Source organism: Pelobates fuscus, chromosome 2 (genome assembly GCF_036172605.1).
Source record: "Pelobates fuscus isolate aPelFus1 chromosome 2, aPelFus1.pri, whole genome shotgun sequence".
Classification (NCBI taxonomy): domain Eukaryota; kingdom Metazoa; phylum Chordata; class Amphibia; order Anura; family Pelobatidae; genus Pelobates; species Pelobates fuscus.
The window spans coordinates 76,894,086-76,917,544 of record NC_086318.1 but is presented as its reverse complement, the minus strand read 5'-3'; the positions used below and the strand labels follow the sequence as shown (position 1 = coordinate 76,917,544).

Sequence of the window (23,459 nt, the reverse complement as noted above, 5' to 3'; positions counted from 1 at the left end):
CTGGTACAAGTTGATCTTGGTCTCATCTGTCCATAGGATGTTGTTCCAGAACTGTGAAGGCTTTTTAAGATGTTGTTTGGCAAACTCTAATCTGGCCTTCCTGTTTTTGAGGCTCACCAATGGTTTACATCTTGTGGTGAACCCTCTGTATTCACTCTGGTGAAGTATTTTCTTGATTGTTGACTTTGACACACATACACCAACCTCCTAGAGAGTGTTCTTGATCTGGCCAACTGTTGTGAATGGTGTTTTCTTCATCAGGGAAAGAATTCATCGGTTATCCACCACCGTTGTTTTCCGTGGTCTTACGGGTCTTTTGGTGTTGCTGAGCTCACCGGTGCGTTCTTTCTTTTTAAGGATGTTTCAAACTGTTGATTTGGCCACACCTAATGTTTTTGCTATCTCTCTGATGGGTTTGATTTGTTTTTTCAGCCTAATTATGGCTTGCTTCACTGATAGTGACAGCTCTTTGGATCTCATATTGAGAGTTGACAGCAACAGAATCCAAATGTAAATAGCACACTTGAAATTAACTCTGGACCTTTTATCTGCTCCTTGTATTTGGGATAATGAGGGAATAACACACACCTGGCCAGCCAATTGTCCCAATACTTTTGGTCCCTTGAAAAGTGGGAGGCACATATCCAAACTGCTGTAATTCCTACACCGTTCACCTGATTTGGATGTAAATACACTCAAATTAAAGCTGAAAGTCTGCAGTTAAAGCACAGCTTGTTCATTTAATTTCATTGTGGTGGTGTATAGAGCCAAAATGATTAGAATTGTGTTGATGTCCCAATATTTATGGACCTGGCTTACTATGAATCTAAAGGACACCGAGGGCCTCCAGGAGTGGTTGTGATGGGTATTTTGGTTTATAAATGTTCCAGCTACAATCAGTGGTCACAGACAGTAATTTAATGTACACAGTGTGGCCACTAATGGGAGTATTGATACTAGCAGCATAAGCTAAATACCAGTGTAAAAATATGATATAATTTCTTGTAACAGAGCTTCCTGTACCCCGGTTGGGTACCTCTGCCTAACGGATGCTCCTAGTGCTCACCGAGGACTCCAAGCACTCCACCAGACCCCATCAGCACCGCAGCACCCACGTCCAGCGTTAAAGCTTGGCTGGGAACACGCTGTCCTCCACGCACCCTGGACCCAAGACCAGGATCCAGCTTCCAGTGGGTGAACTCTCCTTCTCCAGAGAGCATAGCAAGTACAGCTCTTAAAAGAGCTAGTGATTCTAATCCCATGGGAGTATAGGGATATAGCAATCCCCAGGGTTAGAGATGTCGCGAACATAAAATTTTCCGTTTCCGAACGGCGAACGCGAACTTCCGCAAATGTTCGCGAATGGGCGAACCGGGCGAACCGCCATAGACTTCTATAGGCAGGCAAATTTTAAAACCCACAGGGACTCTTTCTGGCCACAATAGTGATGGAAAAGTTGTTTCAAGGGGACTAACACCTGGACTGTGGCATGCCGGAGGGGGATCAATGGCAAAACTCCCATGCAAAATTACATAGTTGATGCAGAGTCTGGTTTTAATCCATAAAGGGCATAAATCACCTAACATTCCTAAATTGTTTGGAATAACGTGCTTTAAAACATCAGGTATGATGTTGTATCGATCAGGTAGTGTAAGGGTTAAGCCCGCTTCACAGTGACAGACCAAACTCCCCATTTAACGCACCGCAAACAACCGCAAACAGTCCATTTGCACAACCGCAAACTCCCCATTTGCACAAGGTTGGATACCAAGCTAGCCATGTCCCGTTCCTTGTCCTCACTGATGTCATTGAAGGTCTCTTCCTCCACCCAGCCACGTGGGCAAGCTATTGTGACACCAGATATGAGTGGTGGCACTGGGCAAGTGGGCACAGTATACGCTGTGAGCCTGACACACACGCTGGCTGGCAGGCAGGCAGGCAGGCAACTGCAATTAGATTACACAGAAAAAAAAAGCAGACTGATGTTCTAGCCCTTTTTGAGGTGCTGTCCTTACAGCAGAGATCAGATGAGTCCTTCAGGACTGTAGTGGACACTGAATACACTAGCCTAGCTATCGATTTCCCTATTAAATCAGCAGCAGCTACACTGTCCCTCCTCTCACTAAGAATGCAGCTTCCGGGGGGTGGGGCCTAGCTGTCATGGAGGAAAGACGCACTTCGTGTGAGGTCCATCAATATCTCACTTTAAGCAGCTATCAACAAGCGAATTTCACCCCAGAAGGGGATGGCCCAGCAATGTTGCTCCTACCTGACCGACCCGACATGCTTAATAGCGGTCAGCAACTCGACAGAGTCTTGCTTACCTTCGCGTGGCAAGTGTGGCCTGGTGCTGACCGGGCGGGAGAGGGGGCCGATCTCCCAATCCTGGGATGCCCAGGAGCAGCTACTTCCCGGCAGGAGCTCCGTTATCCCCCCCCCTTCGGACCGGTGGGGGTTATCCCGGTCCACCCCTGAGAGGCTGTCTGGAGCTAATGGACGCCCCGAGCACAGCCGCCCAGGCTGAAATACTCATCTGCGACTCTCCCAATATGGCGGCAGCCGCGTGTCCTCCTGGTACCAGCAAAGCATGGCAGGATATTGAGTCTAAGCTGGACAGACTCTTTAAAACATTTTGGAAGCAAATAACAAGCAGGAAGCCCCAACAAGCTCCACCACAGCCCCAACAAGCTCCACCACAGCTAAGCGTAGCAGTCCCCATTAAAATCCACCAACGCAAAAGGCGTTGAAGATGGGACCAGAGGCACAAACAGAAATGCAGAGCCTGCCCCACATCAAGCACTCGCCTCCACCTTAAGCCACCACAATCCCGCACCGGACGTGAAGCACCACCGGGACAGATCCGACCACCCGACAAAACAAGCTTCCACCGCCTCAAGCCGCGAACCCGGCACTCAGCCAGAGACTTGCCTTTGTTGTTCCAGGTATCATGGACTCCCAGGGTCTGCACCTGGCGCCCAGAAGGGATCGGATGAGCACAAGCAGTAAACAGCAGCCTGCCAAGCATGTCCCACTATAGCCGATCCTCCACACCATGCCTTTGATCACATGAACTGCTCTCTGCACATTAACTGATCGTAAAGTAGCAAGCGTTTAAACATGTCATTATTTCACCTCCTAAAGAGTTTATTGTCGTAGTTCCTTACATGCCTTTACCTTAACCGTTCATGTATTATGTTATTCACTAGTCTCATCTCATTGGGCGACTCACACTTGATTTATAACTAGTGGTGGAGCTGCTGATATAAATACACAGTTGATAACGTGCAAGCCAGTGGCGGATCCAGAGCCTGACCTCGGGAGGGGCACTTGCAGATTATTTAGAGAAATAATCCAGACACAATACCCACTACAGCTCAGTGTAGTGGTTATGGTGCCAGTAGTGCCGGGACACCCTCCCAGAGTAAGTATTCAAACCGTTTAAGAACAGTTTGACAACTTACCTGAGGTCTGCTTGGAAATGGGGCTATAGTAGGGCATAGGAGCATGGGTGCAGTGTGTGTGTGTGTGTTTGTGTAAGAAGGACTGTGTGAGCAGTGTGTGTGTGTGTGTGTGTGAAAGTTGCAGTGTGTACGTGAGGATGGCAGTGTGGGTTAGGGGGGCAGTGTGTGTGTGTGCATTTCAGTGTGAGTGGAGGGCAATGTGTGTATGGGGGGAAGTTTGTGTGTATGGGGCAGTGTATGTGTGTGGGGGGCCAATGTGTGTGTAGGGGGTGTGTGTATTGGGGGCAGTGTAAGTGGGCAATGTGTGTGTGTGGGGGCAGTGTATGTGGGCAATGTGTGTGTATGGGGGCAGTGTATGTGGGCAATGTGTGTGTATGGGGGCAGTGTATGTGTGTGGGAGCAGTAGTGTATGTGTATGGTGGGCAATGTGTGTATGGGGCAGTGTATGTGTGTGGGAGCAGTAGTGTATGTGTATGGTGGGCAATGTGTGTATGGGGCGGTGTATGTATGTGGGGCAGTGTGCGTGTATGGGGCAGTGTGCGTGTGTGGGGGCAGTGTGCGTGTGTGGGGGCAGTGTGTGTGTGTGGGGGCAGTGTGTGTGTGGGGGCAGTGTGTGTGTGTGTGGGGGCAGTGTGTGTGTGTATGGGGGCAATGTGTGTGTGTATGGGGGCAATGTGTGTGTGTATGGGGGCAATGTGTGTGTGTATGTGGGCAATGTGTGTGTGTATGGGGGCAATGTGTGTGTGTGGGGGCACTGTATGTGTGTGATAAGGATTTTATGTTTTTTTTTTTATTTGATAAAATTATTTTTAGTTTTTTATTTAAAATATACATAATGTCCTCCTCCCTTCTTACCTTTGTTTAGGGAGGAGGGGGGACATTTCTCGATCCCTGGTGGTCCGGTGGGGAATCCCTGGTGGTCCATGTGGTGAGAGTGAACTCTAGCCCCAGTCTCCAGGGCTAGAGTTCACTCTCGCGAGATCCGGAGCGTTGCCGTGGCAACGCTCCGTGCTCGCGAGAGAAGGACCTGGAGGAGCTGCAGACTGAGCTCCCCCGGGTCCTCTCTTTCTCCCTCCCCTGCCGGCGGCCAGCAAACAGTGCCTGCGGACCGGAGAGGGAGATCTCTGATCTCCCCTCCGGTCCATGAAGGCACATTGCAGGGCTGGCGCTTGGATAGCGCCAGCCCTGCATTAGCCGGCAGGGGAGAGGGAGAACCTCGGATTCTCGGGGGGGGGGGCAATTTCCCCGTTGCCCCCCCCCCCCCTGGATCTGCCAGTGGTGCAAGCTACACCCTAAACATGACAGCCATCTTTCACAACGATGTACTGCTATATACTCATACCCTCAGTGCAACTAGCCATGATATACGCACGTTCAGCCTAGCATGCTCAAATATAACACAAAAAAGATGAAGTGCACACTGAGTATTGGAAATTAATAATAAAAACCACCACTGGTGTGCATGTGGAGCGCTTACAAATTTGTTGACTCACCCATATGGGTTAACATACATATGTATGGAAAACGTGACTCATAGTGATATATCTGAAACAAATGTAAATGCAAGAAATAGTGCAGATAACGTTTTCAATAAGTGCAGTGAGGGAATATTCTATATGGTCTCACTCACATGTAGCAGAGCCCTATAGGATAGGCTCAGATATCAATGGAATATGGTATAAAAAATTACAAATTTATTAATAACAATTCATATAACAATCATGATTATGAAGCAGTACAATTCCAAGACCAATAGTAAAAGCCACAAACACCAACCACTAGCTCACAAGTATAAAGGTGTTACCAAAAAGCCCTAGGTCGCGACTCTATAGGCTAGATATACTTGCAGCTTTTTAGTGTGATCGTGATGGTGAAGTGGACGGTCTCTGGACTGCTGTAAAAACAAAATTCAGGCTCAACGCGTTTCGTCCCGCGCCTTTCGGGACTTCCTCAGGAGCTGTGGATGCTGCTATTCTTCAACCGGCTTCTCTTTTAAATCTTTGGAAATCTTTTATCTTCGCGCAAAAAACGCCGTCGCGCATGCGCACAACGACACAGAGTTCCATTCAGCTACGGGTGCCCTCAAGGACCAGTAGCTTTCAGGAAGTTATCGGTGCGCATGCGTGGCCGATCTTGAACGCACAAAACTTTATTGGCACTGAGTATTCGGACACAATGTAACATAGCTAAAGTTACAAGTGATCCTAAGCTCATCACATATGTGCCTAATTCCAACATTTTAGAAAACCTAGAGATTACCACAAATCTAGCTAATGAAATAAGAAACTAATATCTTGATTATAGACATTAACTAAAAATACTATTTAGATCAGAAGATGTTGGGTGTGTATTGCATTTGCAGTAATCTTTACAGCCTAGGTGAAATGGTATACATAAATCAATCTAAACCCAAAACTATAAAGAAAAGAATTCTAGAGAACAGAATACTTATAAACCTGACAACTCCTACACTACCACTTGGAGGAAAGTAGAACATGGTAAAGATAGACCCGTAAATAATAAGGTTTTTTTAGGGAAGAGAACTATACAAAAAAGTCCAACAAAATCAAGCCAGGTGAGACAACCCCCCAAGTATCTAGATCCATGGGTCCGCAAAAACAGATTCGCACGCCTAGAGACACCAACCCCGATAAAAAGAAGGCGACTAATGGAACAAAGAACAGAAATAGGGGAACGAGAGGAGGGCGAAACACTGTGCTAACAAAAGAGGTCCCTAATGAGAGAGAAGTAGGAATATTTAATCTCTCAAAACATAAGTTAACGAAGGAAGAAATCAGGCTATTAGGAAAAGGCCTAAAATTTGCCCCCCCAAAAAACCCCAACCATTTTGAATTATTTATGGATATTCAGAGATTCTTTAGAAAACTGACAGTCAAACGTTTTTTTCAAAAGAAAGGGGAGGACAATACAAGGTCTAATCCTACTAAAACCAATTTGGAAAATACTACCCTAGAGAACGTGGAAAGTGAACCTGCAATAATGAATTCCAATCTGAAAACAAAATCAAAGTTTTTTCCAAATTGGGACAAAGGGGACTATATCCCACTTTTCTGTAGTATGGTGTTAAACGATTTTGAAAAACTCATAAATAAAAAAGGTAAAGAAAATCTATCCCCAAATGAGAAAAAAGCAATAAAAAGCCTAAAGGAGAAATTAGATATTGTCATTAAACAAGCCGATAAGGGCGGGGGGATTGTAATTATGGATAGAGAGAAATATTTAAAAGAATCGAACAAAATTTTGAGTGATGTAAAAACCTATAAAATTTTAAAGGAAACCCCGAGCAATATATTTAAATCAGAGTTATATGCTATATTATCTGAGGCATTAGAACACAAAGTAATCACAAAAATAGAGTTTGAATATCTTTACATTGAGTTTCCAAAACTGGCAATTTTTTATCAATTGCCTAAGATCCACAAATCCCTAAAAGATCCCCCTGGAAGGCCTATCATCAGTGGTATAGACTCCCTGACAAGCAACATCTCTGAATATGTAGATATTTACCTAAAAAAATACGTAACTTTAGCAGCCTCCTACGTTAAAGATTCAACTCAAATGATTAGAGAACTAGAAGGAATGGAATGGAAAGATGACTATCTATGGGTGACTATAGACGTCACCTCATTGTATACAGTTATTGACCACACCAAAGGTATAGCTGCTGTAAAAGAGGTGTTAGACAGTGATGATAAAATGTTGAAAAAACAAAGTGACTTTATTTTACAATGTATTAATTTTATTCTATACAAGAACTCCTTTTGGTTTGAGGGGACACATTATCTACAGGTCTGTGGTACCGCCATGGGCACCAGGTTTGCCCCAAGCTACGCGAACATCTTCGTAGCGAACTGGGAAGAACGATGCATCTGGAAAAACAACCCTTTTGGGGCAAACCTGGTGCTCTGGAGAAGGTACATAGACGATGTTTTTATTATTTGGAAGGGCGATATCAGTATGTTTCACAATTTTATGTCTTATGTTAATGCAAACAACTATGGGCTAAATTTTACCCAAGAAATGGGAGAGACACAGATCAATTTTTTGGATCTAACCTTTTTTATAGAGAAGAATAAAATCTGCAGTAAGACCTTCTTCAAACCTACGGACTGTAATAGTCTGATTGAATTTTCCAGCTGCCATAACCCAATATGGCTACGTAACATCCCTAAGAGTCAACAAACTAGATTATATAAAAATTGTACTAATCAGCAGGATTTTGACAGCCAAGTTCTAGTCTTAAATAAAAGATTTTTGGATAGAAATTATCCTAAAAGACTACTTGAAAAAAGTCAAGAGGAAGTGAATTCTAAAAAAAGAGATGAGATCCTAAAAGCGAAATTAAAAACTAGTACCCAAGAAGAGAAAAATGTCTTTGATATGGCATTTATTACCAAGTATAATAATAAAGCAAATAAAATTGATAAAGTTCTCAGAAAGCATTGGCCGATCCTACTACAGGACACGTACCTTCATAAAACATTACCAAACAAGCCAAAGATCGTATATAAAAAGACTGATAGTTTAAAAACTAGTTTAAAAACTATTCTAGCCCCTAGCCTGTTGCCGAAAATAAAGTTGGAAAATAAAAAGGAGACTTTTCTAAGTAAGAGGCCTACCGGTTTTCATAGGTGTGGGAATTGCAGTACATGCAAATTCCAAAAAAGAACCACACTAACTTTTAAAAGTACAGTCACAGGTGAAAATTTTGCAATAGAACATTTTATAACTTGTAGTAGTAAGAACGTTGTTTATTTACTAGAATGTGTATGCGGAATACAATACATAGGTCGAACTATCCGCAAATTGCATGAAAGACTCCTAGAGCACTTAAATGGTATAAAGAAAAGAAGTGAAAAACACAGTGTACCCCGACATTGTAATGTTTGTTCTGTTTTTTCTTTGAATAATTTCATCTGTATAGGTATTGATCTAGTCGTTCCACATTGGAGAGGCGGAGATACTACTAAAACTTTGGCCAGAAAAGAAACAGAATGGATCTATAAAATGAAGTCTTCTACCCCCCTAGGTCTGAACACAGACCTAGATATCCTGGCTTTTATGTAACACACTGTACCAACAATAAGACCGTCCACATTTTCTTATCTTATGTTTATCTTTATTTTTAATTTATTTTATTTTTATTTTAATTTATTTACATTTATTTTTATTTTTATTTTTATTTTATTTATTTTTATTTTTATTTTTATGTTTTCTTTTTATTATTTATTTTTATATTTTATTTTTATTTTTATGTTTTATTTTCATTTTTATTTGTATTTTTATCTTTAGTTTCTTTTATTTCACTTTTCATCTTTCATTTATTTATTTATCTATTTTTTTTAAATCTATTTTGGGACTTATTCCTATTCAATTTATATATTTTTTTCTATATATTCTTTTATGTACTGTTGTCCATCTTCAGTTTTTCACATATGCATTTGTTATATGTATTTGATATTTGAATGATGTTATTAGTTTCATTGTTTAATTAGCCATTTCCCAAATCTATACTACGATAAAATACTTTTCTTATAAGTATATCCACCGTTGGTCCAAATTATGTTTTTTGTGTAATTACTAAGGGGTAAATGGAATTAAATTGTTTCACCCTACTTATTCCATTTAATATTTTGTTTAGATTGATTTATGTATACCATTTCACCTAGGCTGTAAAGATTACTGCAAATGCAATACACACCCAATATCTTCTGATCTAAATAGTCTTTTTAGTTAATGTCTATAATCAAGATATTAGTTTCTTATTTCATTTGCTAGATTTGTGGTAATCTCTAGGTTTTCTAAAATGATGGAATTAGGCACATATGTGATGAGCTTAGGATCACTTGTAACTTTAGCTATGTTACATTGTGTCCGAATACTCAGTGCCAATAAAGTTCTGTGCGTTCAAGATCGCCACGCATGCGCACCGATAACTTCCTGAAAGCTACCGGTCCTTGAGGGCACCCGTAGCTGAACGGAACTCTGTGTCGTTGTGCGCATGCGCGACGGCGTTTTTGGCGCGAAGATAAAAGATTTCCGAAGATTTAAAAGAGAAGCCGGTTGAGGAATAGCAGCATCCACAGCTCCTGAGGAAGTCCCGAAAGGCGCGGGACGAAACGCGTTGAGCCTGAATTTTGTTTTTACAGCAGTCCAGAGACCGTCCACTTCACCATCACGATCACACTAAAAAGCCGCAAGTATATCTAGCCTATAGAGTCGCGACCTAGGGCTTTTTGGTAACATCTTTATACTTGTGAGCTAGTGGTTGGTGTTTGTGGCTTTTACTATTGGTCTTGGAATTGTACTGCTTCATAATCATGATTTTTATATGAATTGTTATTAATAAATTTGTATTTTTTATACCATATTCTTTTTGTCACAGTGATTAGCGCCCTCAATAGGGGAGACTAATACTCTCCCCCCCTCTACTTTCTAGTTTTTGTCTATAGGCTTTTTGGGGTGTGCCTATTACGAGTGGCAGCTTTTCTACTGTTAGATTTATTTGTAGAGCCTAGAGTCTGGATCTCCCTTCTATTTCAGATATCAATGGCTTGCGTGTGCTTATAGTGACACAGCACCCAATCGAGAGTTATTTATCTCTTGATATGCCCATGTGGACTTGTATATGTAGGACGCACTAAAAGAAAGTTGCATATTAGAGTACAGAAACACATTAGGAATATTAGGAACTATGAAAAGCACAGTGTCTCCTTACATTTTAAAAATAAACATAATAGCGATCCCACCCTGTTAGAATTCCATGCAATTCAGAGGGTATCACCCGATTGGAGAGGGGGAGATTTTATAAAAAAATTAGTCCAAAGGGAGATGCAATGGATTGTTAACCTGAATACCATGCAGCCTAATGGTCTCAATGATGATTTTGAGTTATGTCATTTTTTAACTTAAATTATTTTTTTAGTATGTTTCATACATTTTAAATATTTATTCTATGACCATACCAGTCTGAAAATGCCTGATCTTGTCAGATCTCAGAAGCCATCCAAGCTCAGGCCCGGTTAGTACTTGTATGGGAGACCAACTAGATCTGAGCCTATCCTATAGGGCTCTGCTACATGTGAGTGAGACCATATAGAATATTCCCTCACTGCACTTATTGAAAACGTTATCTGCACTATTTCTTGCATTTACATTTGTTTCAGATATATCGCTATGAGTCACGTTTTCCATACATATGTATGTTAACCCATATGGGTGAGTCAACAAATTTGTAAGCGCTCCACATGCACACCAGTGGTGGTTTATTATTAATTTCCAATACTGAGTGTGCACTTCATCTTTTTTGTACTAATCTATAGGGTAGAGAGTCCTTATTTGTGTGGTAGCTGCTATCATTCTATTCAATTATTAACTGAAAGCACCTTGAAAACACACAAATTCTTATTTCTGTCAAATATAACACACTTCTGTCTAAAAAAAAAAAAAAAAGAATGCAGCTTCAGAATGAATCTAAAATGGATGCTGTCCAGGAGGTGGGAGGGTCTTGGAGGGAGGGACTGCTGCTGATTGACTTGAATGTGTCTGCTGACTGTGAGGTACAGGGTCAAAGTTTACTCAATGATGACGAATAGGGGGCGTGTTCGCCATCCGTGGCGAACGCGAACAAGCTATGTTCGCCAGGAACTATTCGCCAGCGAACCGTTCGGGACATCTCTACCCAGGGTAGATACAGTCTTTTCCCCCACACATGAGATGAGACTCTATGTTGAGGGTAAAACAGGAACTCAATTTTAATGGAGGCACACTGGCCTTTTATGCAAGTTTCCCAACAAAGGTGACACCCAGGTGAACCCTGTTGGGCACAGGGACACAAGATTAACAAGCCAATAAAACAGAGTTTTACATTGAGACACTCCTATACAGTATACATAGAAACATAGAAACATAGAATGTAATGGCAAATAAGAACCATTCGGCCCATCTAGTCTGCTCAATATTTCAAAATACTTTTAATTAGTCCTTGGCCTTATCTTAAGTCTAGGATAGCCTTATGCCTATCCCACGAATGCTTAAACTCTCTCACTGTGTTAACCTCTACCACTTAAGCTGGAAGGTTATTCAATGCATCCACTACCCCCTCAGTAAAGTAATACTTCCTGATATTATTTTTAACCTTTGCCCCTCTAATTTTAGACTATGTCCTCTTGTTGTGATAGTTCTCCTTCTTTTAAATATAGTCTCCTCCTTTACTGTGTTGATTCCCTTTATATATTTAAATGTTTCTTTCATATCCCCCCTGTCTTATCTTTCCTCCAAGCTATACATGTTAAGATCCTTTAACCTTTCCTGGTAAGTTTTATCCTGCAACCCAGTGCCAGTTTAGTAGCCCTTCTCTGAAATTTCTCTAAAGTATCAATATCCTTCTGAAGATACGGTCTCCAGTACTGCATAGTGAGATCTCACCCATGTTCTGTACAATGGCATAAGCACTTCTCTCTTTCTACTGCTAATACTTCTTCCTATACAACCAAGCAATCTGATAGCATTTCCAGCTGCTCTATTACATTGTCTTCCTACCTTTAAGTTATCTGAAATAATTACTCCTAAATCCCTTTTCTCAGATGTTGAGGTTAGTAGGGTATCAAATATCCTATACTCTGCCCTTGGGTTTTTACGCCAAGGTGCATTATCTTACACGTATCCACATTAAATGTCAGTTGCTACAGCTCTGACCATTTTTTTTAAATTTTCTAAATCATTTGCTATTTGACTTATCCCTCCTGAAACATCAACCCTGATGCAAATTTTAGTATCATCCGCAAACAGACATACCTTACCATCAAGACCTTCTGCAATATCACTAATAAAAATATTAAAGAGAATGGGTCCAAGTACAGATCCCTGAGATAACCCACTCTTAACTAGACCTTGTTTCGAATATGCTCCATTGACTACAACCCTCTGTTGCCTGTCAATTAGCCACTGCCTAACCCATTCAACAATATTGGAATCCAAACTTAAAGATTGCAGTTTATTGATGAGCCTTCTATGTGGAACAGTGTCAAAAGCCTTACTGAAATCTAGGTAAGCAATGTCTACTGCACTACCCTGATCTATTATTTTAGTTACCCAATCAAAAAAAAATCAATTGGATTACTTTGGCATAATCTCCCTGAAGTAACCCCACGTTGTCTCTGATCTTGAAATCCATGTGATTTTAGATGTTCAACAATCCTATCCTTTAACATGGTTTCCATCACTTTCCCCACTACTGAAGTAAGGCTTACTGGCCTATAGTTGTCCGACTCCTCCCTACTACCTTTCTTGTGAATGGGTACAACATTCGCTAATTTCCAATCTTCTGGGACTACTCCTGTTAACAATGATTGGTTGAATAAATCCGTAAATGGTTTTGCTAGTACACCACTAAGTTCTTTTAATAACTTTGGGTGTATCGCATCTGGCCCCATCAACTTATTTGTCTTTACTTTTGACAGTTGAAATAGAACCTCTTCCTCTGTAAACTCACATGTAACAAATGACTCATATGTCCTTTTTCCTAACCCTCCCCTCATCTTGAGAGATAATTAAGGCAGATAATGTATTAACGTAATTATCCCCAGGCATAAAAAACAGTTAAAAATCACCCAGATCAATTCGGGGGATCAAAAGTTAGCTGGAAGTCTCTTTTTGACTGACCGCACGCATGGTTTCATGCCCAAAATAGTTCCAGAGAATAAGGCTGTGCAGCCAGTCTATTTCAAACAGTCGAAGTAACGTTCAAATAGTCGAACGGAGCCATTCGTGCACAGAGTCAGTGAATGTAGCTGGTTCGGAAGATTATCTCTAACGAACGGCGCTCTGTTCGTGCAATTCCAGTCGAACCTAACTGGAGGTGGAAGTCCCAGCAGTGTTCGTGCCGTCGAATGTCCGATTATAGTTCGATGCGCTTGAGGACAAAACACCGCTGGACGCGTTCGACTAAACAAGATGGCCGCCTGCCACATGTTCGACTATGCAAACGGCGACCACCCAGCCATTCATCAATTAAGCTGCGGTTAACCACAAGTCTGGGAGGTTAATAGGCTGTACACTCCACTTGCGGGTGGTCCGACTGTCCGTTGTTTGTTCGGCATAATCCATTCGGTAAGCCCCATATACTGAACCATAGAAGGGAAAAGGCATGAACAAAGCCTTTCCACAGTCCTGCACCAAGGTCTAATACAGGGGCCATAGTCCTGGGGCAAGCCTCTCCAAGTACCAGTGGCAGAGTCACTTTCACCACATTTCTATATTCCTATGAATATAGATTAAACTATATTATAAAGTAGACCTGTGCACAGAAAAAAAAGTTACTATTTTTCTTCCTCTTTTGTTTCATCTGAATTTTGTCTCTGCTGACATTTTCCTTTGGCCACATCATGTATCATCCCCTAGGAAAAAATAAAACTGAGGAGTACCTGCCAAATGTGACTTAAAAAGTGTCAAAATTTAAAAAACAGAACAAATTTCTTTATCAAAATTCAGACAAACTAAAACAAAAGAAAGAAAATTAGACAAATTATATGGACATACTAGATTTTTTATTTCGTGCACAAGTCTAATCCTGACCAGATTGTACAACTGTTCATTTATAAGCTGTATGCATTTATTTATATTGCCTTTCTTATGCAATTACTGTGATCAAATAAACAGCAATACCAATGGCAACAAATGACCAATTTAGTCATGCTCCTAAGAACTGCATTTTTAAACCACAGTATTTCATTTTGTATATATTTGACCTATTTATTTTGCTTTCTTGTCCAGATGTTATCAAGAAAGAAATCAGAATGCTGAGACTTTAAATAATAGAGATACAGGTTCCTGCAAGGAAAGGACGCACCTCTTCTTCCTAAAAACCCACAAGACAGGCAGCAGCACAGTTGTGAATATACTGTTCCGTTTTGGAGACACTCGCAACTTGACCTTTGCCCTTCCAAAGAATGGACATTTTTCATACCCCAGTTATTTTAATTCCAAATTTGTTTATGGTTTCTCAAAGGAAAGCAAGCAGGAGTTTCATATCATGTGCCATCACATGAGGTTCCAGCTCAGTGAGGTAGATATGCAACAATAACAAAATACACATGCCGCTATCTAGTATCTGCTCAGTATGGTCAATACATAAAAAAATATATATATATTTTAATGAAGCTGAAGTATGAAAGTGTGTTACAGTTACACAATTTACTGGCATACTTTATGTAATTTACTTCCATAATTTACTGGCATAGATGAAAAGAAAACAGTAGGACAGGGGAGAAAAAAAATACAAGATGTTAACAATTGTGTAAATCTTGTAACATGTGTAGGATAGCTGTTAAGTTGGAAAATAACATCTTATCCCTGGTCTTTGCAAACACAAATTGAGTGAAGAGAAATTGTGCAGTATGTTGATAAGGTAAGATTTTTCTTTTTCCTAAAGATTTGCTTTTATAGTGGGTTGATTTTTTTAAAAGGACTAGGGCTAGTAGAATGGCTGATGGGGAAGGCAGGTAAATATTGTAAGTGACAAAAGGGAATGAAGAAGTTAAACCACAATGTGGGAGTGATCAGTAAAGGCACTGTAGACTACTAGATGTGTTCTACACATGAGAAGCACCACTTTGTAACATGGTCAAATTAACACAATGAAATTGCTAGCAACTGGGAAAGAGGACTTTGCTGATGCCTATACATACAATTGCTTTAAAATGAAGCCAGCTTAATCATACATATTTGACTATCGAGACAATCACCTGTATTCAGTAACACCAAGTGGCGGAACTAGTAAAGAGAGGGTCCTGGTGCAAGAAAGTTTTTGGGGCCCCTTTCTAAGGCAAGAGTGGCCAAAAGGTTAATCCCCAGCTGTCGTACAACTTTAACAATACTCTGCCAACTGGGAATCTACCATATGCCCATGTTTGCAGGGTTGTATTTGTGAGCAGTGTTTGTGCATTTGAATGTAAGCATGTTTTTGTATAGAGCATGGGTTGTCAACCTGGTCCCAACTGCCCACTAGTGGGCGTTTCAGGATTCCAGGTGGGCGGTAGGGATTTCCTCGTTTTGATAGACCGGGCGGGTGCGAGCCGGCGGTACCCCTGCGACTGGGTATCGCCGTCACCATTTGCGGCCCCGGCCCGCGCCGCCTTCCAAGGTGTCCATCGGGTGGCCCATGCTGACATCACACGCTGGGAGGAAGTGACTGCACGTCACTCCTCCCAGCTAACACACAGACCGCGCCGGAGGAAGACCAGGGAGTCAGAGTGGGAACTCTGACTCCCATCCACCTGAGCCACCACTGGACCCCAAGGAAAGTCACCCTCCTGCACCTTAAATGTAGGAAACAGGAGGGTGACTTAAATATAATGTGTGTGTGTGTGTCTTTGTATGTCTGTCTTGTGTGTGTGTGTGTCTTTGTATGTCTTGTGTGTGTCTGTCTGTCTGTGTGTATGTGTCTTTGTATGTACGTATGTATGTCTTGTGTGTGTGTGTGTGTCTGTCTGTATATATGTGTGTATGTATGTGTGTCTTGTGTGTCTTGTGTGTCTGCATGTGTGTATGTGTCTATGTATGTCTTATGTGTGTGTCTGTGTGTGTGTGTGTGCCTGTCTGTTTGTATTTATGTGTCTTGTGTGTGTGTGTCTGTATGTGTCTTGTGTGTGTATATGTGCCTGTCTGTGTGTCTGTATGTGTCTTTGTGTGTGTGTCTTTAGTGTGTCTGTATGTGTGCCTGTCTGTTTGTATGTATGTATCTTTGTATGTGTGTCTTGTGTGTGTGTCTTGTATGTGTGTATGTATGTGTGTCGTGTGTATGTGTCTGTATGTCTGTATGTGTGTATGTATGTGTGCCTGTCTGTTATAGTGGACTATAGTAAGTGGGCTACCTAGCTCAGCCTTCCTACTGGGCATTGCTATGAGGAAGGTTAAAAAATAGAAAAAAGGGAAAAAAAGGTGGGGAGGGGAATTGAGGATGTAGAGGAGATGAGCTGATGCACAAATGAGAAATCATATTATGCGCAAACAGAGAAGTCGTCTGAATATCACCGAAAAATACCTTGGTTTGTTCCTTACGAAAATCGAACCAGATATCAAATATTTAGTCTCGCAGCATCAACCTCAAGGATCTCATTAATCACTAGTAAAGGTAATTTCAATTTGTTTTCTCATTAAACGTTTAATTTGCGTTTAAATACAAGAGTGTGTTTGTATGTAGTGCTTGCTTTTAAATGCAGATGTGCTTTTGTGCATAGTGTTGGAATGGTTGTTTTTACATGATTTCTTTTTTGTAATTCTTTATTTTGAAGGTAGTATCAGTGCAATACAATATGAAGTGCCACATTTATCACACTTTTCTGTGTAACAAATAATCATAAACATCCAACATAAAATATTATAACAGGGGCGGGGCTTGCCATTCCTCAATCCGTACCACAAGCACCTAAATCGCTAGACACCGGCTCCTTCAACGCCTCACTGACATCGGGAAAGGCAGAGCACACATCAGGACACCCTGCTGCTCACGCCAATGCCTTTTTTTCTCGCTCCGGCGGCGAAACACCGCACCCGCGCACCCAAGGCCTACCGCGTAGGCAGAAAGACCCAGGAGTTAGAGGAAGTAACGCGGCGACATCGGAGAAATATTTAGCCAACCACACTACAGAAGAAATGGGCGAAAAGTCACAAAAAACAACTGCCCCTACACCAAGGGCCCACAGGGACACAGGCCTCATGCTACAGACGCCCATACCCTCCCAGGCGCCAGCATCCCGGGAAACCTCACCATCCAGGCTCTCAGGGGATGAACCCCCCCCCCCCCCACAGCCCACTACAGCCTTCACCAGGCAAAGAGACCTTACAGGCGGCGGAGAACTCAGCACCAGCCACTAAGCAAGATATCCAAACCATGTTAAATGGCTAGCAACATAATCTGCAGCAAATGTGGAAGGCAGACTTGGCATTAATGGCTACAGAAGTACAAGCTGTGACAGTACGGACCCGAGCCACAGAAGAAGAGGTTGTGGAGCTTAAGCAAGGACTGCAATCACTTGGCAACAAGGTGCACCAACCAGGGCCACCATCAGGGGGTGACAACCATGATGGTTGTCACGGGCCCGGCTGACCCTGGGGGGCCCGGACTGCTCTGGAAGTCCTGGGCCCCACTTTCCCTCTCTGCACACATAGATAACGAATATCGCTATCTATGTGTGCCGCCGCGGGCCCCCGGCTCCCTGTGACTGCAGAGGGGGCCCAGCACACAGCTTCTCCTCTTCTCCTCTCTGCTAATAACTCTCGCGAGTTGTTGGATGGAATCTCCCCCCTCCCTGGACAAAGGTAAGCAGGGAGGGGGGGGAGAAACAATTTAATTAAATTTTAATTTAAAAAAAAAAATTATGTGAAAATGCCCCTTCCTCCCCTTCCCCCCAGATTGCACATTTACACACACACACTACATACACTGACACAACACACACTACATACACTGACACAACACACACACACACTACATACACTGACACAACACACACACACTACATACACTGACACAACACACACACACAATACATACACTGACACAACACACACACTACACACACACACACACTACATACACTAACACAACACACACTGCATACACTAACACAACACACACTGCATACACTAACACAACACACACTCTGCATACACTGACACAACACACACTGCATACACTGACACAACACACACTCTGCATACACTAACAACACACACTCTGCATACACTAACAACACACACTGCATACACTAACACAACACACACTCTGCATACACTAACACACACGGCATACACTAATACAACACACACTGCATACACTAACACACACTGCATACACTAATACAACACACACTGCATACACTAACACACACTGCATACACTAACACAACACACACACACACTGCATACACTAATACACACACTGCATAGACTAATACACGAATACAATACACACACTGCATTCAATAATACAACATGCACTCTGCATACACTACACACTAACACACGCACTGCATCCACTATACTGACACACACTCTGCATTCGCACACATTCACACACTCTGCATCCGCTACACACTAACACACTCTCTGCATTCACTACACATTAACACTCTGCATCACTACACTAACACACACTCTGCATCCGCTTCACACTAACACACTATCTGCATTCACTACACTAACACACACTCTGCATCTGCTACACACTAACACACTCTCTGCATTCACTACACTAACACACTCTCTGCATTCACTACACATTAACACACTCTCTGCATTCACTACACATTAACACACACTCCGCATTCACTACACATTAACACACACTCCGCATTCACTACAAATTTACACACACACTACATTCATTACACTGACACACTCTGCATTCACTACACCCTAACATACACTCTGCATTTATTACACACTAGCACACACTCTGGATTCACTATACTGACACACACTCTGCATTCACTACACTAACATACACTCTGCATCAACTGTACACACTGCATCCGCTACACAAACACACACTCTGCATTCACTGCACAAACAGTATCTAATACACACAAACACTACATCCATTACACACATTCTAATTCACTTCCACTATACACACCACATTCAGTCCTGCATCATTGTCAGCGGACTAGGTAGGACGTGGGCGGGCCCGGGAGGGAGGGGGACCAGACCTTGTGCTTTGTCAGGGGACCCAAAATTTCTGATGGCAGCCCTGGCACCAACTACAAATGGCACACACTGCAATCACAAGGCAAGTTAATACCCTTGATGACAGAGGCAGGAGGAAGAATGTAAAGATTAGAGGAGTTCCTGAGACAGTACCCCCAGAAGAACTCCCCCACTTTGTCAGACGACTGGTAGCCACCATACTACCAATGAGACACTACCACTTCTCCTTTGAAGGGGTATACCGCATTGCTAAATCACCCCAAGCACCCGCAACAGCACCCCGTGATATCATATTAAGATGCCTAGTTTTCTGTGTTTGCACCCCATCTCTCTATAGGGCGTTCAAGGTATAATGTGTCTCAATTTTTCTTGTTGTTTTCGTGGTGTAAAGGCTAATTTGCAGTCCGTGGAGTCGGAGCTCTTCACAGACACGTCTGGTCAGCTGGCTACGCCCCCGTTTGTACATACATTTTTGTGTTTTAATACAGGGGCGGGGGTGTGTGTTTGTATGTAATGGTTGTGTTTGATTGCAGGGGTGTGTTTGTATGTAATGGTTGTGTTTGATTGCAGGGGTGTGTTTGTATGTAATGTTTTTTAAACGCAAGGTTGCATTTGTGTATAATATTGGTGTTTGAGTGAAGGGGTGTGTTTGAATATAATTTTGGAGTTTGATTGCAGGGGTCTATTTGTAAGTAATATGTTTGTTAGATGCAGGTGTATGTTTGCATGTTGTGTTGGTGCCTGATTGCTTGGATGTATGCACATACACACGTACACTGCCATATACATACATACTTTCACATATATACATACATACACACACTGACACATCCACAGGGCCAGCGCCACCTAGTTGGATTCCCCCTCTCTGGCCAAGGTAAGTTTCAGGGAGGGGGAAGAAAAGTTTAATTGTCTTGTTTAACTTTTTTTGGGGGGGGGGGAATATATTTTAAACCTTCCCCTTATCCCATTTTTAACCCCCTACATCACCCTAAAGTCCTAACCCCCCACTAGTGCCCCTGACACCTTATTATAGGTCCTACCCCTCAATACTGCCACAATTCCCCACTTCTACCCCAACGCAATATTGCCACAAACCCTCATTACTCCCCCTAGCCACCCCCACTACAGGTTCTAACCTCACACTTTTGCCCCTAACCCCCTACTATTGCCCCTTACCACCCACCACAGGTCCTAACCTGAACACGTGGCGGCATCCATCTTAAGCCGCGAGCACAATGAGCAGTGTTTGGTCTTGAGTCGAGTCGACGGCATGAACACCGCTAAAACACATACCTTCCATGGATGTTCGGCTATTCGAACGGGAGTCGAACGGTGTTCGGTAAGAATAAACTCCTGAACGAGAGACATAAACTGTGGCTACTTCTGAAGCTATATGTTCGGTATTTGAACTGTTTTATGTATCTCCCAAATAGACCGACGACACAGTCTGATTCTCTGGAGCTGTTTTGGGCATGGGACCATGCGTGTGGTAGGTCAAAATATGACTTCCATAGAATTCCTGAACCCCCGAACTGGTGATTTTTGGATATGTTGGTCACCCAGATCAGTACAGTAACATTTATGGGGATCTTATGTGTTTTTGGTACTTATGGGGTTTTATAAAAATATATATTTTTTCTGCCTGGAGATAATTGAGTAATACAGTGTCTGACTCAATTATCTCCCAGGCAGAGGGGAGGGATTGCATGTTTGTATATGGGAGCATCATGTATTTCAACATTGTTGTTATTGGTCTGTGACTTTATAACATAGTTCCCCACAAGGTCCATGTGGGAGTACCCCTTGCATGGGGACTTGCATAAAAGGTCAGTGTAGCTACCAATAAATCAGTTCCTGCTTACCCTCAACATAGAGCCTCATCTGTGTCTGTGTCGGATGTGTCTACCCTGGGGATTGCTATATCACTATACTCCCCTGAGATTATAATCACTAGCTCTTATAAGAGCTGTTCCTGCTATACTCTCTGGATTAGGAGAGGTTCACCCACTGGAAGATGGATCCTGGTCTTGGATTCAGGGTGGGTGGAGGATGGTGAGTTCCCAGCCAAGCTGTAATGCTGGACGTGGGGACTGGTGCTGATGGTGTATGGTGGAGTGCTTGGAGTCATCGGTGAGCACTAGGAGCATTGAATGGCGGAGGCATCCAGTCGGCGTGCCATGCGGTCCATCACATCTGATGGCAGAAGTGGGATGGCTTCCTAGTGCGAGGAGAAGCATCCTGGAGACACCCTTGGATTTTACAAATTGAGGGCAATGCTAGCACTCGTGCAGTGTCCCTGTCTACAGAGGAGCTCAGCGGAATGGAGTGACGAGAGTGACCTCGAATGGAGGAATATTGCCCGTGGGCAAAGCTGGGAAGCTGCCCTGGAAGAGATCCCGTCTCAGCGAGGAGAGAGACTCCCCAATATATACCAGCGCTTGTGGGACCAGGTAGCTCAACGGAGGCCGCTTCTGGGAGAGCAACCGAGGGCAGAGCAGGTAAGATGCCTGGAATCCCTAGTGGAGCGTGAACTGATACTAGATCATTCCTACCGGGCGCTGTGGTGGCACAGCAGGATGCCTGGCTGTCGGAGGGTGCTTTGCCGGAAAGGAAGGACTACGGTGGCCCCAGCCTGTTATGGAGGACCCTTGAGAAGGATGACGACATTGGCAGTCTGCCCAATCATGATACTGGGCTATTTATGCTGACCGGAATGCTGTGCTGTAGTATCCCTCAGCCGGTCTTGTAAAGCATGTATACAACAGTGTCTCTAGGAACATTCAGTGCCTTCTCTACCTTTTTGTATCCTGTTCCTTGTTTGTGAAGGGTGATGATCTCTTCTCTTAACTTGTGGACCATTCTTTTGCATGCAGTCAAATGTGCCACTCAACAAACTTCTAGCCAGTTCAGGTATTTCAAGTGTTACAGCTCAAGCACATCTGGTGCAACAAATAAAGCTTTTATTAGTTGCATCAGGTGTGCTTGACACAACACCTACTTTGTATATTTGTGCTGTTGTGGGGGTTTCTATTCAGGGGGTTGAGTAATTTTGAGACTGGAGAAGTCTTTATAAGTTGCAATTTCAGTTACATTTTGGGAAACCACTTAAAGCATTAGTTATGTTGAGCTATTTCAATCGCTTTTATTTGATTTGTTCATTGCAAACAGGATACATATAGATATATATGTTATTCCACAGTGCTGTACAATTGGGAAACTTGAGAGAAACTGTAACAGGATAGGAAATTGAAGGGGTTAAGAGCTAGAAGCGTGGACTAACTGGAACAAGGATTGGGCACAGAATGAAATAGGGGGAGCAAGCATGGAATAACTGAGCAGAATTGGTGGCTGATGGGGATTAAGGGAGTAGCATGGGCAGAACAAAATGGTGATAAAGGTTAAGGTGATTACACAGAGAGTAACTGGATGAGGATAGGGTGCTGATTAGATTAAAGGGACACTATAGTCACCTGAACAACTTCAGCTTAATGAGGTTGTTTAGGTGAGTGCTACAGCTACCCGGAGCCTTTTTCTTGTAAGCACTGTATTTTCTGAGAAAATGCAGTGTTTACATTGGAAGCTTGGAACACCTCTTGTTGCAGTCAATCAGACGGCCACCAGAGGGACTTCCGAGTTCAGAGGCCCTAAAAAGGCCTCTCGTCCGATGCATTCTGGGTGAATGCATCAGACGGGCTATCAGCACACAAAGCACTGTGAACGCGCTTTGTGTGCTGACAGCCTGTCAGCACTGCTGTGGGCGTGGCTTCAGCTGACAGCTGAAGCCCGAACCCACAGGGATGCTGTCCGGCCACAATAGTGGTTGAAGGGGGGACGGACCTACTCTCCTCCCCCCCCCCCCGGCCCCCACCCCTGAGCGGTGAGTGGGGGCCCTAAAAATAAGGGTGGCACATACTGCCCCCCCGGCCCCCACCCCTGTGCGGCGGGTGGGGGCACTAAAATTATCAATAAGGGGGGACCTATTGTCCCCCCCCGGCCCCCACCCCTGTGCGGTGGGTGGGGGCCTTAAAATAAAAAATAAGGGGGGGACATACTGCCCCCCCCGGCCCCCACCCCTGTGCGGCGGGTGGGGGCCCTAAAATTCACAATAAGGGGGGGGGGCCTACTGCCCCCCCCCCCCCGGCCCCCACCCCTGAGCGGTGGGTGGGGGCCCTAAAATTCACAATAGGGGGGGGACCTACTGTCCCCCCCGGCCCCCACCCCTGTGCGGCGGGTGGGGGCCCTAAAATTCACAATAAGGGGGGGGAC

The 23,459-nt window shown here is 43.3% G+C and overlaps 1 pseudogene; it reads left to right on the top strand.

Annotated features, from left to right (window-relative positions):
- LOC134586157 (galactose-3-O-sulfotransferase 2-like) overlaps positions 1-23,459 on the top strand; it is a 43,458-nt pseudogene that overhangs the window by 4,621 nt on the left and 15,378 nt on the right.